The 12178-nt window shown below is 39.9% G+C and overlaps 1 protein-coding gene, 1 long non-coding RNA gene and 1 pseudogene across 3 annotated transcripts in view; 1 reads left to right on the forward strand and 2 right to left on the reverse strand.

Annotated features, from left to right (window-relative positions):
• Positions 1 to 183: 183 nt before the first annotated feature.
• Positions 184 to 4230, reverse strand: LOC140700972 (uncharacterized). 2 transcript variants are annotated; one of them, XR_012079739.1, is made up of 2 exons: positions 4141 to 4230; positions 184 to 524 (listed from the first exon to the last, which is right to left on the reverse strand). It is a non-coding gene; the product is annotated as an uncharacterized lncRNA (long non-coding RNA). The 2 variants fall into 2 exon arrangements; XR_012079738.1 differs by having other exon boundaries at positions 184 to 542.
• Positions 2076 to 3196, reverse strand: LOC140700844 (small ribosomal subunit protein eS1 pseudogene; annotated as a pseudogene).
• A 79-nt stretch (positions 4231 to 4309) lies between the features above and the next one.
• The window catches only part of FBXO42 (F-box protein 42), an 80675-nt gene continuing 72806 nt past the window's right edge, over positions 4310 to 12178 (forward strand). Inside the window, exon 1 of the mRNA XM_006196689.4 lies at positions 4310 to 4512. The gene's annotated coding sequence lies outside the window, so the exon portion shown is untranslated. The remainder of the gene's footprint in view (positions 4513 to 12178) is intronic.

A 12178-nucleotide genomic window follows, 5' to 3' on the forward strand; every position in this document is an offset into this window, starting at 1 on the left:
ATAGCTAGGCTTCTTACTGGCGTCTTCACAAGGGTATTCCACGAGCAGCTCAAACAGTCTACTCTGAAATGCAACTAATGTTGCCAAGAGATAGGCCCCCATCCCTCTATTCTAAAATACAACTAATGTTGCTGAAAGATCGGCCCCCATCCCTGACGAGCCGAATAACTCAGAGACAAGGTCTTGGAGTTTAGAGGCAGCTTTATTGTTGTCGGGCAAAGGAGACTCACAGCAGGCTAGTGCCTTAAAAACTATGAACCTGCCTTAGGGCTGGGGCTTAGTGATTATATAGTGAACAAATTGGGGTGTAAAAGGGAACGTTAATTAACAAAAGTCTCTGGTAAATCTTCCTCCGGAATCTTGGTGTGTCCGTCTGGTGTCATGGGGCTGTCCAGTGGTCTGGAGGGTCATCAGCCCATGACCTTCTCTATCTGGTCAGATTTATCAGGCGCCAGGAGGAACTTCGGAGGGTCTGGTCATTCTCCTGGGATTATCGTCCTGTGACTCCCTTCCTGGGAGAATGACTCAAAATCCAAACATGACTGTAAATTTCAATTATCAGAGTAATGGAATTTGACACAACATTGTAAAATTATTATAAATCAATAAAAACTGTTTTAAAAAATTCCCAGAGTAAGGTAAAACAAACAGGGAAACCAGTAGCTCTAACTCTAACAATGGGCCTGGGGCTGGGAGCAGTCCGATCAGTGAGATTTGCTGACCGCTCTAAAAGCAAACAGTAAGTATAAGGTCAAGAATAGTTAACCTAAGCATGGCCATTTTATTATTTCTCCTTCACTAATACTGTTAACTGTCTTAGTTACTGACCAGCTTCAAAGATAAAAGATTTTGTCTTGTTCACTCTCTGGAACTATGTTTACTTTGAATACATCCTCCTGTGAACCTATTCTTTTGAGTAAATTATACCAACTGAGACTTGGCAGCAGCAAGGTGGATGAGACAGACCATTGATTAGACATCACCTAAGTCTTACTTTTGAGGTGTAATTAGTTTTTCATAAATGCAACGGACTCCTAGTCATTTTAGGCTTTGTAATTACAGCATGTTACCAGCAGAAGGAGATAGTTTCTTACATATTTTGTTACATTCAGTAATGAGCCTTAAAGGAATTCATTGGGCATAGATAGTTTCTTACACATTTTGTTACATTCAGTAATGAGCCTTAAAGGAATTCATTGGGCATTCCCAAGGCTGAATCTCCTAGGAGACCAGAAAGATAGTGATCTTGGAGATCATTTGAGGATGCTGCAAAGGAAATAGCTTTTGTTTTAGCAAATGGGCAATCAGGAGGCCAGCCCTAGTAAAATTATAGGCCTCCTGTGATCTTGGGCAAGTACCTTCCTCATCTGTAAAATGAGGGGACAGAATCAAATGAGGTCTAAAATTGAGGAAGTGGTGGCAGTTTCTTCCTCCAGGGGGAAAGCCCCAAGATTTGAGGCCGTGGCATAAGCAGACACTGACAAGAGACTCTAAAGCATGAGTTTCTCTATCTTGTGAAATACATTCCTACCAACAATGTAGGAGGGTTTCTTTTTCTCCATACCTCTTCCATCATTTATTGTTTGTGGGCTTTTTAATGATGGCTATTCTGACCAGTGTGAGGTGATATCTCATTGTTTTGATTTGCATTTCTATGACAACTAGTGATATTGAGTATCTTTTCATGTGCCTATTGGCCATCTGTCTGTCTTCATTGGAGAAATGTCTGTTTAGATCTTCTGCCCATTTTTGGATTGGATTGCTTGTTTTTTTGTTATTGAGTTGTATGAGCTGTTTGTATATTCTGGAAATTAAGCCCCTGTCAGTCGCATTGTTTAAAGCTATTTTCTCCCATTCCGTAGGTTGTATTTTTGTTTTATTTTTGGTTTCCTTTGCTGTGCAAAAGCTTGTAAGTTTAATTAGGTCCCATTTGTTTATTTTTGCTTTTATTTCTATTGCCTCAGTAGACTGCCATAGGAGAACATTGCTAGGATTTATATCAGAGAATGTTTTGCCTATGTTCTCTTCTAGGAGGTTTATGGTGTCTTATGTTTAAGCCTTAAAGTCATTTTAAGTTAAACAGATTCTTGGACTGGTGGCTCATATTAATCGGCTCATTCAACTTTAGCACCTATCTCATCCCCAGTAGCTTTTCTGGAACTACTACCTTCACCATGAAACTCCATGAGTTTTCCCAATTCTAACTTGGACTTCTTCAGCATTTTAATTTTTCTAACAAAGAGATCGTGGAGTGGATAAATAGATTAGTAAGCCTTTTATGTCTTTTCCAATGCTCTCTGCAGTCAACTGATTGACTACTTCTATCTAGTCATTTGTTTGTACCTCTTGAGTCATGATTTCCATCAACTTCTTCCAGATTTGGCAGACCTGTTTGTGCTGAGCATAAGAGGTCTTTTGAATCTGACTGTTGGGTTTTTTTGTTTTTTTGTTTTTGTTTTTGTTTTTTTTTATGAAACCAACAGAGAATAGACAAGCAAATAACCTTAAGTAGTCTCGACATCAATATGAGCTTCAGTCACGGTCTGCCATTTTTGACTGTGGAGCACATTTTGTCACAGGTAAGATCCATGCCACGGCAATTAGTTATGCAATTTTTGCCCTGAACATCCTCAGTAATTAGCCTGAATTTTCTATATGCAACTTCATGATTCTGTAGATCAGCAAGGCTCACCTCCAAAACACAACCCTTGAGGCCTTCAGGTGTGCTTTTTAGTTCCTTGTGACTAGTGTTTTTCAATACTTCTCCCAGTTCTTTTTTTGGGGGGAGGGGGTAGTAATTAGGTTTATTCATTTATTCAAGTGGAGGTACTGGGGATTGAACCAGGACCTTGTGCATGTTAAGCACGCACTCTACCACTGAACTAAACCCTCCTCCTCTAATACTTCTTATATTGAACATAATTGGTGCTTTCCCATCATACCAATATTTCTTAGAAAACAGATCGACTACTCTCTCCTTGGCTCCCTTTTTGCCACCTTTCATAAGGTGCTTGTTCTTACCTCCATGGTGCTGCTCAGAGAGCCAAAAGGTAGAACCTGCATTTTTAAAAGGAAGCACTTCAAAAGCTGCTCCAGTATTTGTTTCTAACAGCTCTACAGGGTGTTTCAGCATGGGGGATGGGGTGTTGTTCACAAGTTCTATGACAATTTTTAAGCTTGGGATTTTTACTGACATGATTTTAATATTTATTTTACCAATTACAATTGCCAAATTTTTATTTTGCAGTGACATTTCCTAACTGAAAGACTTGATCAGTGTTTCTAATACTAGGATTCCATGAGTGTTTTCCCAGGGATCTTTGCATTATTCACGTTTGTAGGACACAGATCTAGTGCTTTCTAGAGTGAGGTTAAACCAAGTCTGTTCAATAGTGTTCTGCCTTCCCAGCTTCGGAGGAGACTTGGGCTTTGACCCACCCTATGTCCTAAGAGATATCCCAGAAGATCCATTTTATCCCAGGGTGGTAGGCTGGCAGCTCAAGGTTGCTACAATCTTAGGTGCAAGGGATGAAGACTGAGGCCTTGGCCTCTGTATCTCTGGCACTTCCTTAGACCACATGTAGTACAGATGGGTTCATGAAGGTTCTCACCTACAAACCAGGTTTCTTCCTTGGAAGGGGGAGTTTTCTGAAATCCACCACCTGGTGATAGTGATAGTGGAAAATACAAGAGCCTGGGAACCAGACTGAGTTCAAATCCTGCCTCCCCACCCCAACTCCCCGTATTTGTGGCTTTCGGAAAATGATACATCCTGTGCCTCAGTTTCCTCATCTAAAAATGGAGCTAGTAACAAGACATACAGTGGTTGTTACAGTTATGGGAAGCTCTGGTTGCATAACCAAGGCACTGAGTTTCTCTCCTTCAATTGACATCCAAGAGCACTTCCATCTGCCACAGCCTATCCCTGTGCTCATCAGTCCCCCAGGGGTACAAATGAATTAATTCCTGGCTTAATGTCTATCATAGTCTCAAGCCATTGGGGAAACTGCCCAGTTGGCCCAAGCAGTGCAAAGAAGGGTGAGTGCAGCTCTCAGGCCATTTGTTGGCACCTGAGGAAGGCAAGCGGGGAAGCGCGATGTTCACTTACTCCAGCTTCGCTCCCCTAGGCGCTGTTCCTACCTTGGAGAGCCTCGGAAGGTGGTGGGTGATGGGGAAACCAAAGACCTTCCCAACATGGCACCGCCCATAGGCCTCTTGCGCGGGCCCGCCGCGCTGACGTGTGTGGGGGCGCGCGCGCGTCCTCCGCGCCCGTCCCCGGCGCATGCGCGCTCCGCGCTGTCTTTTCCCGGCCAGAGCAGCAGCGGCGGCGGCGGCGTTTGAGTGGAGGAAGATGGCTGCTCCGACCGGCTCGGTATCCCGCCAGCTGTGAGGTGCCCCCTAGTGCGGCGGGCGCGGCCTGGGGCGGAGCACTTCTGCTCCAGTCTTATCCCCGGCTCCCTCACCGCCTTCGCCAGCGGAGCGTACCCGAGAGCGTGGCGCGGGCTGGGCCAGGTGAGGCCTCTCCCTCTCCCGGGGCCGCGGCGGGGAGCTGGCGCCTTCTGCCCTTTATGCCCAGGGTCCAGCGCAGGCCCTGCACCCCGCTCGGGGGTCCGTGCCGGCTGGCCTCAGGGCCTTGCCGTAGTCATCCTCGGCCTCCCTGCGTTAGACAGGGAGGAGGAGGAGGAGGTGAGCCCCTTTCCACCCAACCCTTGGGATGGGTGCGAACCCGGCCTCTCTCTAGCAGAGCGATTCTCATTCCCTCACCGGGGCCACGAAAGGGTGTGTGACCAGGGTAAGGGTCTCTGGGGTATCAGATTATCTTCCACCTCGACCTCAAATCATTAACGCCTTGCGAGAGAAGCTGGAGTTGGTGCCCTCCAGAATTAGGGCTGCGGCGAAGGGCAGCATCTCTGAAGCTGCAGCTGCAAAGGGAAGATTTTGTAATTGGCTTAAGACATAAAACACAAGCAGCCTTTCCTACTCCTTAGTTTTTTGAGCATTCCCCCAACGAAGTAGGAACTGCGGATCTCCTTGATTGAGACAGCAATCCATGTTGTGACTGGAATGCTTCTGGTGAGAATTATTTTTGCAGAGGGAACTGTGGAGGGTAGGAACCAATTTATAAACGAAGGAAGAACAATTGCAAGACCTTGATAGCCTCTGCAAAGTAACTTAGGTGCTAATGAAGTCCTCATTCCTTTAAAACCTTTGGATTGGTAGAATTCGGAATATCCAATTGTTTTTGTCTGTTAATCTCCGGAATTTTATTAGGAAAATAAAGGCTTCATTTCTTAATTGTCAGAGTCTTTGGACTTTTCTGTGGTGGGTTTCTGATTGCTCAGCATGAAGCTTCAGACACGTTACCAGTTCTCACTTGCTAGCAGGAACATTGTACTATACTTGTTACCCTTTTTGAGAACAACTTTTGTTATTGTTTGAATGCTAATTCAGAGACTTTGATTTGTTTCTCTCAGGTAGGGAAGCTGGATGAAGCTTTGTGGTCTCTTCCTTGAGGAATGATGGCTTCATTGGAATTGTACTGTGGGGAATTGTTGAGGCAATGGTTTTGACTTGGAAACACCAAATACCTTTTGTAACTTAAATTCGTTTTGCTTGTGCTTGATAATGATGACATCATGGGTTTAAAGGGACAAGGACAATTTGAGAGGAAATAGCATCATTTAGAATTGAACACTTAAGATTCAGTCTGTAGCTTTTACAGTGAATAGTGATGCTCTGTGTCTAATTCCTAATTTTGAGCATATTCATGTGTATAATCTGACTGAGGTTCCTTTCTATTGTATGTTGTCATTTTACACCTTGTAACTGTTTGCTTCTGACAAGCCCAGTACAAATATATTACTCAATCTACTTTGACCCATAAATGCTTTGTCTACTTCAAAAAGCTTTTGATTGTTAAAATGACAGCTGTTTAGTTTAATACTGTCTAAATCTTTGACCATTTTTTTTTCTTTTCTTAAAGCCTTTTACATTGATTTGTAGATTTTCTTAATGCCTTTGCTAAGGACATAAACCTAAACCAGCAACTTCTCCATTGTAGAAAATTGGAGAGCCACTCTGCACTTCAATTTGCTAATAAAGTCATGAAATTAATGCAGTAAAATATCCTGGTGGTTTGACATTATGTTTCTTGGCATAATGTGTTGCATTGTTGTGCTAAATCATCATCAGGTATTGATGCAACTTCGTGACATCCATGACATCATTCACTTTCCAGCATTTTGCCTTTTGCAATTTCTTAGCTTCTCACAGTCACAAAAAATTGGATCAGGAAAAATAGCTTGGATGCTACTTAAATGTCTGATTTCTAAGAGCACCTTCTCTAACACTGCTTTAAAACCTGTAGTTAAAATCCTTTTGTAAGATTCAGAGCTGTGTGATTCCTACCTATTGTGAGAATACTAGCAAAACCTCTGGGTTTTACAAGAATATTGAGGTCCCAAGGAGAAGTTATCTCAAAGATGAACAAATACATGATTATCTTCTTGATTTCAGGGTTGTTTTAGTCAGTCTCTTTATAAAACCAGAAACCATTGGTTAAATAATGCCCTTCCCCCTTCACAAGGTTGTTAAATGAAGCAAAAACGGGTAATGTTTGTGAAAGTGCTTTTGTAAAATAAAAGATAAATATAGGATTGATTATTCAGTAATCAATTTTATGAAAATACACTGAGGGCCCTCTATGCGCTGGACATTTTGGAAAGTAGGTACTAATGATTCTAAGATAAGACAGCTTTTGGTCTCAAGTTGCCTACAGTCTGGTTGGGGAGCCAGACTAGGAAACTAGTTAAATATATTGTAGTGTAAGAAATGCACTGAATCCAAGCAAGGAAGTCAAGGAAAGCTTCTCAGAGCCAGGATGGCTTTCCCCAACCTTTCCTGTTATTCTGCAGAGAAATCTACCTTTTATGAGTGAACCTGCTTTTTATAAACACTTAAAAAAATTCTGTCATAAATTCTTTTCCCCTTTTATTCATTCACCATCATGATACTTCCCACACAGTATGCCCCAGTTATGGTTTCTGCATTCTTAAAAATCCACCAGTCTTGGGAGAACCTTTCTGAGAGTGAGTCATATGCACAGGCAGTAAACACAAACACTGCAGCTGCAATTAAAATATTTCAGATTACTAAGTGGTGACAGCTTTAGAGTGATGATGCTTTTGTTTTTGTTTTGTAAACTGGCACAAGAAACACTATGATTTTAATTTGATCAGTACTGTCTCGTGCCTCCCAATAATAAGTAAAATGAGAAGGTCCTTTTCCTTTTGGGGTGATGTTGACAGTTTAAGCCAGAACTATATTAAACTATTTTATAGAATCTGTTTATGTGGATTGAGGCTACTTAGCATCTCTGATATTGAACTTCTATTCAATACAAGTTCCTCATCTTACTGCTCTGGTATTTTATAGTTAATTTAACATGTTATCACCTACACTGCAAAAATTTTATGAATTTTTGGATGGAATGGAATCTGTATGTGGTGCAGTATTGAACGCGTAACATCTGTATCTTAACTGAAAATGAGTGCTTTATGGTAGTGGTTGACAGAAGAGTGAAGGTAATGTGTTCATTCTTCTATATTGTGACAGTTTGTTCCATGTAGAAAGATATGGTAGACAGGTCATTTAAAAATAGCTCATAACACTACAGCTTATTTTTAAAATTGTTTCTTGTGACATTCTTCTAAATGTCTACAGTAGTTTTTCCTTACTTATACATGTATGGGGAAGCAAATTTGCTTTGAATTCTTATTCTTCCTGTATTAAATTTCTACTTCTCAATTTCTGAAGTTTTCTCCTAGATTTTTTATTCGATTTTTTTCCAGTGTTACTGTTCTGTTTTGCTTCAAAGATGGAAGTATTTTGTGATGTTTTGATACTTGTTTATATATGTGTGTGATAAATGTGCATATATTATATACAGCAATAGTTACTTGTCAAATTTTACTACTCTAGACAGTAACTTAGCTTCAACAGTAACTTACTTCTTCTCATCTCCTAGTAATAGATACATTTGAGGTATTTCATTTAATTTTTGTGAAGGCAGACAATTTTTAGTTTTAGCTACTAATTTTCCCTTAGAATATTTAATATTTAGGGTGCATTTATTTCACCTGTTTTAAAGAATTCACTAGTATGGCATACTCTTCCCAATTTGTGTTTCCTTTATTATTCTCATCTTGAGTGTTTGATTCCTGTTGCTATATGGAGAACAAGACTTATTTTTTCCAGAATGAAGTTCTTGGAGAAAGATTGATGTTAATTATGGATTGATCAGTACAGTTTTACTAATTGTTGCCTCTCCCATCTGCTGGTTTTTCAGATGGAAGTCAAGGGAAAATAGAATTTATCCTTCTATTTCAGTGTTTATTTTTAAAGCTTTTTTTCTAGTAATCTTGCTGTCTCTTGCCAAAAACACCAGTGCCTTGTCTTTTTTTGGTTGATACATCAGTATGATGTTTGCAGTCTGTTTTGCAGGACTGCTTTCTTAGCTTTTGCTTTGAAATACCAAATAACATCTTTCCAAATAGATCCTTTGGTCTAGTCAAAATCAAGCAAGCTGCTTTCTTATTACTGAATCTAAAGTTTTACTTTCCTGTGGACCCTTCAAATTTTGGTTTGTCCGTCTTCCTCATCTCTCCTCCTTTTTTTTTTTTTTCCTTCCAGTAAATGTAGCTCTCTCTTCCAAGTGTGTTTCATAAATCATAATGGAATTTTGGGGTATAATTTCCCATAGAGGTACATAATGATGTGTGGGTTAGAATTTCACATTTTATTTAACTTAAAAGGGACTTAATGGTAGTGAATCTTGATGACATTATGCTAGGTGAAATAAGCCACAAAAGAACAAGATACAAAAGAACAAATATTGTGTGATTACACTTATATGAGGTACCTAGAATAGTCTAATTCATAGAGACAGAAAATAAAATGGTAGTTGCCAGGGACTGAGGAGAGGAGGGAATGGGGAGTTACTGTTTAATGGGTATGGAGTTTTAGTTTGGGATGATGACAGAGTTCTGGAGTTGGATGGTGGTGATGGTTGCACAACAGTGTGAATGTACTTGATGCTACTGAACTGCATATTTTAAAATGCTTATTAAAATGGCAGTTTTTATTTTATGTATATATAATGCACACATACAGGAAGCTTAATGGTTTACAGTGCTCTGTGGACTGGCTTGATAATTATTTGTTTTAATATAGTAATTAAAATTAAGATCATAGGCTTTGGCCCCAGGTAGATCCAGGCTCATACCCTAGTTCTGCTACTTTCCTTGGATATGGACCTTAGGTTCTCTAAGCCTTAGTTTTTTCATCTACAAAATGAGGATAATGCCCACGTTATGGGACAATTAAATGTGGGAACGCATGTGAACTTCTTAGCACATTGCCTAGCACGTAGTAAACACTCAAATCTTAAAACATTATTATTACATTGTGTTATGGAACATTAAAACTGGGACAAGGGGAACTTATCTCCTTGCTTCCTCATAGTGTAGTTCTGGTGGCATACCTGTCCTGTCTGCAAACATACCTGTAGCAGAAATACATGATTTCTTTTTTCCTCTGTGCTTCTCTTTCTATCTTTGGAGAACTGGGCTTATTCATGTGTTCATTTGACACCACTGCCCTGATGTCTCTTAGATCCATCTATACATGTTCTTTCCCTTTTATACCTCTTGGTTTTCCAGGGGCTTTATAAAGCATATCCTCTAACTCAGCTGAGTCCATTATTTCATCTCTCTCCTCCCTTAAGATAACCTTCATTACCAAGTTCCCTTCACAATATCCCCATTTCTGTAGATAAAATAATTTTATTCTGGTCTGGTAAACCATAAAACTGGGAATCATTTGTTAATCCTCTTTTTTTTTTTTATTTAAATCTTTTGTATCCTGCTGTGTAGTTCTGTATTATCTTCAGTGTCCCTCAGGTTCTGCTGTTCCTTGTATTTGCTGACATGACTCTAGACCAGGCTTTCACGAGCTGAAGGTGGACTGACGTACTGCTATAGTTCTAAGCTGGTCTTTTTGCCAGGGCTTTGCTGTTTCCCAGTTGTATGATCTCAGTCTCCCTCATCTTCAGATGGGAGTTATACTTCCTCCCTCATGACATACCTGTAAATACTTAACTAAGTGTCAAACACATGGTAAACACTCCATAAAAAGCAGCTGCTGTTATTTGAGTTTTTCTTCTTGGTAATTTTTGTAAATGATTAAGATTGAAGTGACAGTATTATGACAGACCAATCTTAAAGGACTACGGTCTGAATATTTCTCCTCTGACCAGGAACGTATGATAACTCATTATTACCTAGCTTTCTTATCTTTGAAGCTCTCCGTATGGCCCTCTCTGTCCCTTTCCAGCCTTAGTTTCCATAATACCCATCATGCAGTCTGTTCAAGCCAGGCTAGTCTCACTGCCTCTCATATATATCATGTTCATTTTTATAACTGGAGCATTCATTTTCCTAGGTCAGAGGCATTTTTTCACTTAACTACTCTATCCAACTCTGTAGGGTATCTCCTGTGTGCTCCACCATTTAACCACTGTTGCCCTTGCACAACTAGGTTAGAGTTAATATCCAAAAAGAAAATTATTCTGCTAATTAATCCCAGCCAAATATCTTAAAAGAGATATATTATGCAGTATAATTCATGTGTAACATTTTTAGTATCTTATGGTCACATTTAGTACTTACATGTTAGGTACTCAAATGCTCATTCAGTGTATGCACTTGATTCTTAGAGGTGATGTTCCTTATGAGCTTCCTGAGCCATTGCATGATCCCAAGTGTCTGTTGAGTCTTTCTTGCCTTTTTCCTCATTGGTCCATTCATTCAGCAAACATTTATTGAATGCTACTGTATGCTAGGCATGATTCAAGATATTAGGGTCACAGTGGACAAAATAGGCCAGGTTTCTGATTTCCTGGATCTTACATATGAGAATGAAGAAAGCAATTGAGGAATGAATAAAATTTCAGGGCGTAATAAGTACTTCAAATAAATAAAAGAGGGTGATATGAGGTGGGGAGGATATAGCTCAGTGGTAAGAGTGCGTGCTTAGTATGCATTAGGTCCCGGGTTCAATCCCCACTACCTCTATTAAATAAATAAACCTAGTTACCTCCCCCACAACAAACAAACAAACAAATAAAACTTTAAAAAGTAAGAGGGTGATAGGATAATAACATGCGGCTGAAAAGGAAGACTAAAGGAGATTGATTGGTTTAGAGAAGGCCTCAGGGAAAAGGCAATGTTCAGGCTGTAAGACACAAAGCAGGACATTTAATGCTAAGTTTTGGGGACACAGGGAACAGCTAGTGCAAAGGTCTAAAGTAGGAAACAGAATCCAAATTGCGTTTGGCTGTTATTTAGTTCTTGCTTCATAATATAAAACAGCCTCCTCTCCTTTCCCCCATTTTTTTTCTTTCCGTCAGTGACATTGACTTTTGGAAGGGACCAGTCTGGTTCTCTGGCAGACTCTTCCACATTCATGAGTTGTCTTCCTATTTCCTTGTGTCAGTGATTTCCTTCCTTTATCCTCTTTTAAGACAAATCTAAAGGCTTGATTATATTCATATTTGCAGTCCTTTGTGATACTGTGTATTCATATGGTATCACACTTTATGTCAGCTTTTACCAGTCTAATAAAGATGCTAAATTTGATCACTTGGCTAATGTGGAAGTCCTCAATATTTCCGTTGTAAAGGTTTCCCTTTACATGGATCAAGTAGTCTTAGGGTAGCACTTTTAATGCAACGCAGTTACTCTATTCCATCTTTCACCTGTTGGTTTTAACGTCCATTAATGATCCTTGCGTGAATCAGTTGTTTCATTGGAGGTTGAATCGGTTTCATTGGAGGTTGTGAAAGGATGATTGTTGTTATTATTCCTTCCACATTTATTAACTGGCAAGACACCATCAACTGAGAATGAACTACTGTAAGTCTTCCCTGATAAGGCAAGGTGTTTTGGTTTATCTTTGCTCTTCACTGTAAATTCTCTTAGTAAAGAATTGGTCACCTCAGTGGTGGCAAATGAGTTTCTTTGCTATTTTCTGTACCACTGTAGGCAAGTGGGTTGGTTTTTATTTATTCATTGTTTTACACTTAGTTGTAGCCATTAGTCTCTTTGATGCTGAACTTTGG

Source organism: Vicugna pacos, chromosome 13, assembly GCF_048564905.1.
Source record: "Vicugna pacos chromosome 13, VicPac4, whole genome shotgun sequence".
NCBI classification, from domain to species: Eukaryota; Metazoa; Chordata; class Mammalia; order Artiodactyla; family Camelidae; genus Vicugna; species Vicugna pacos.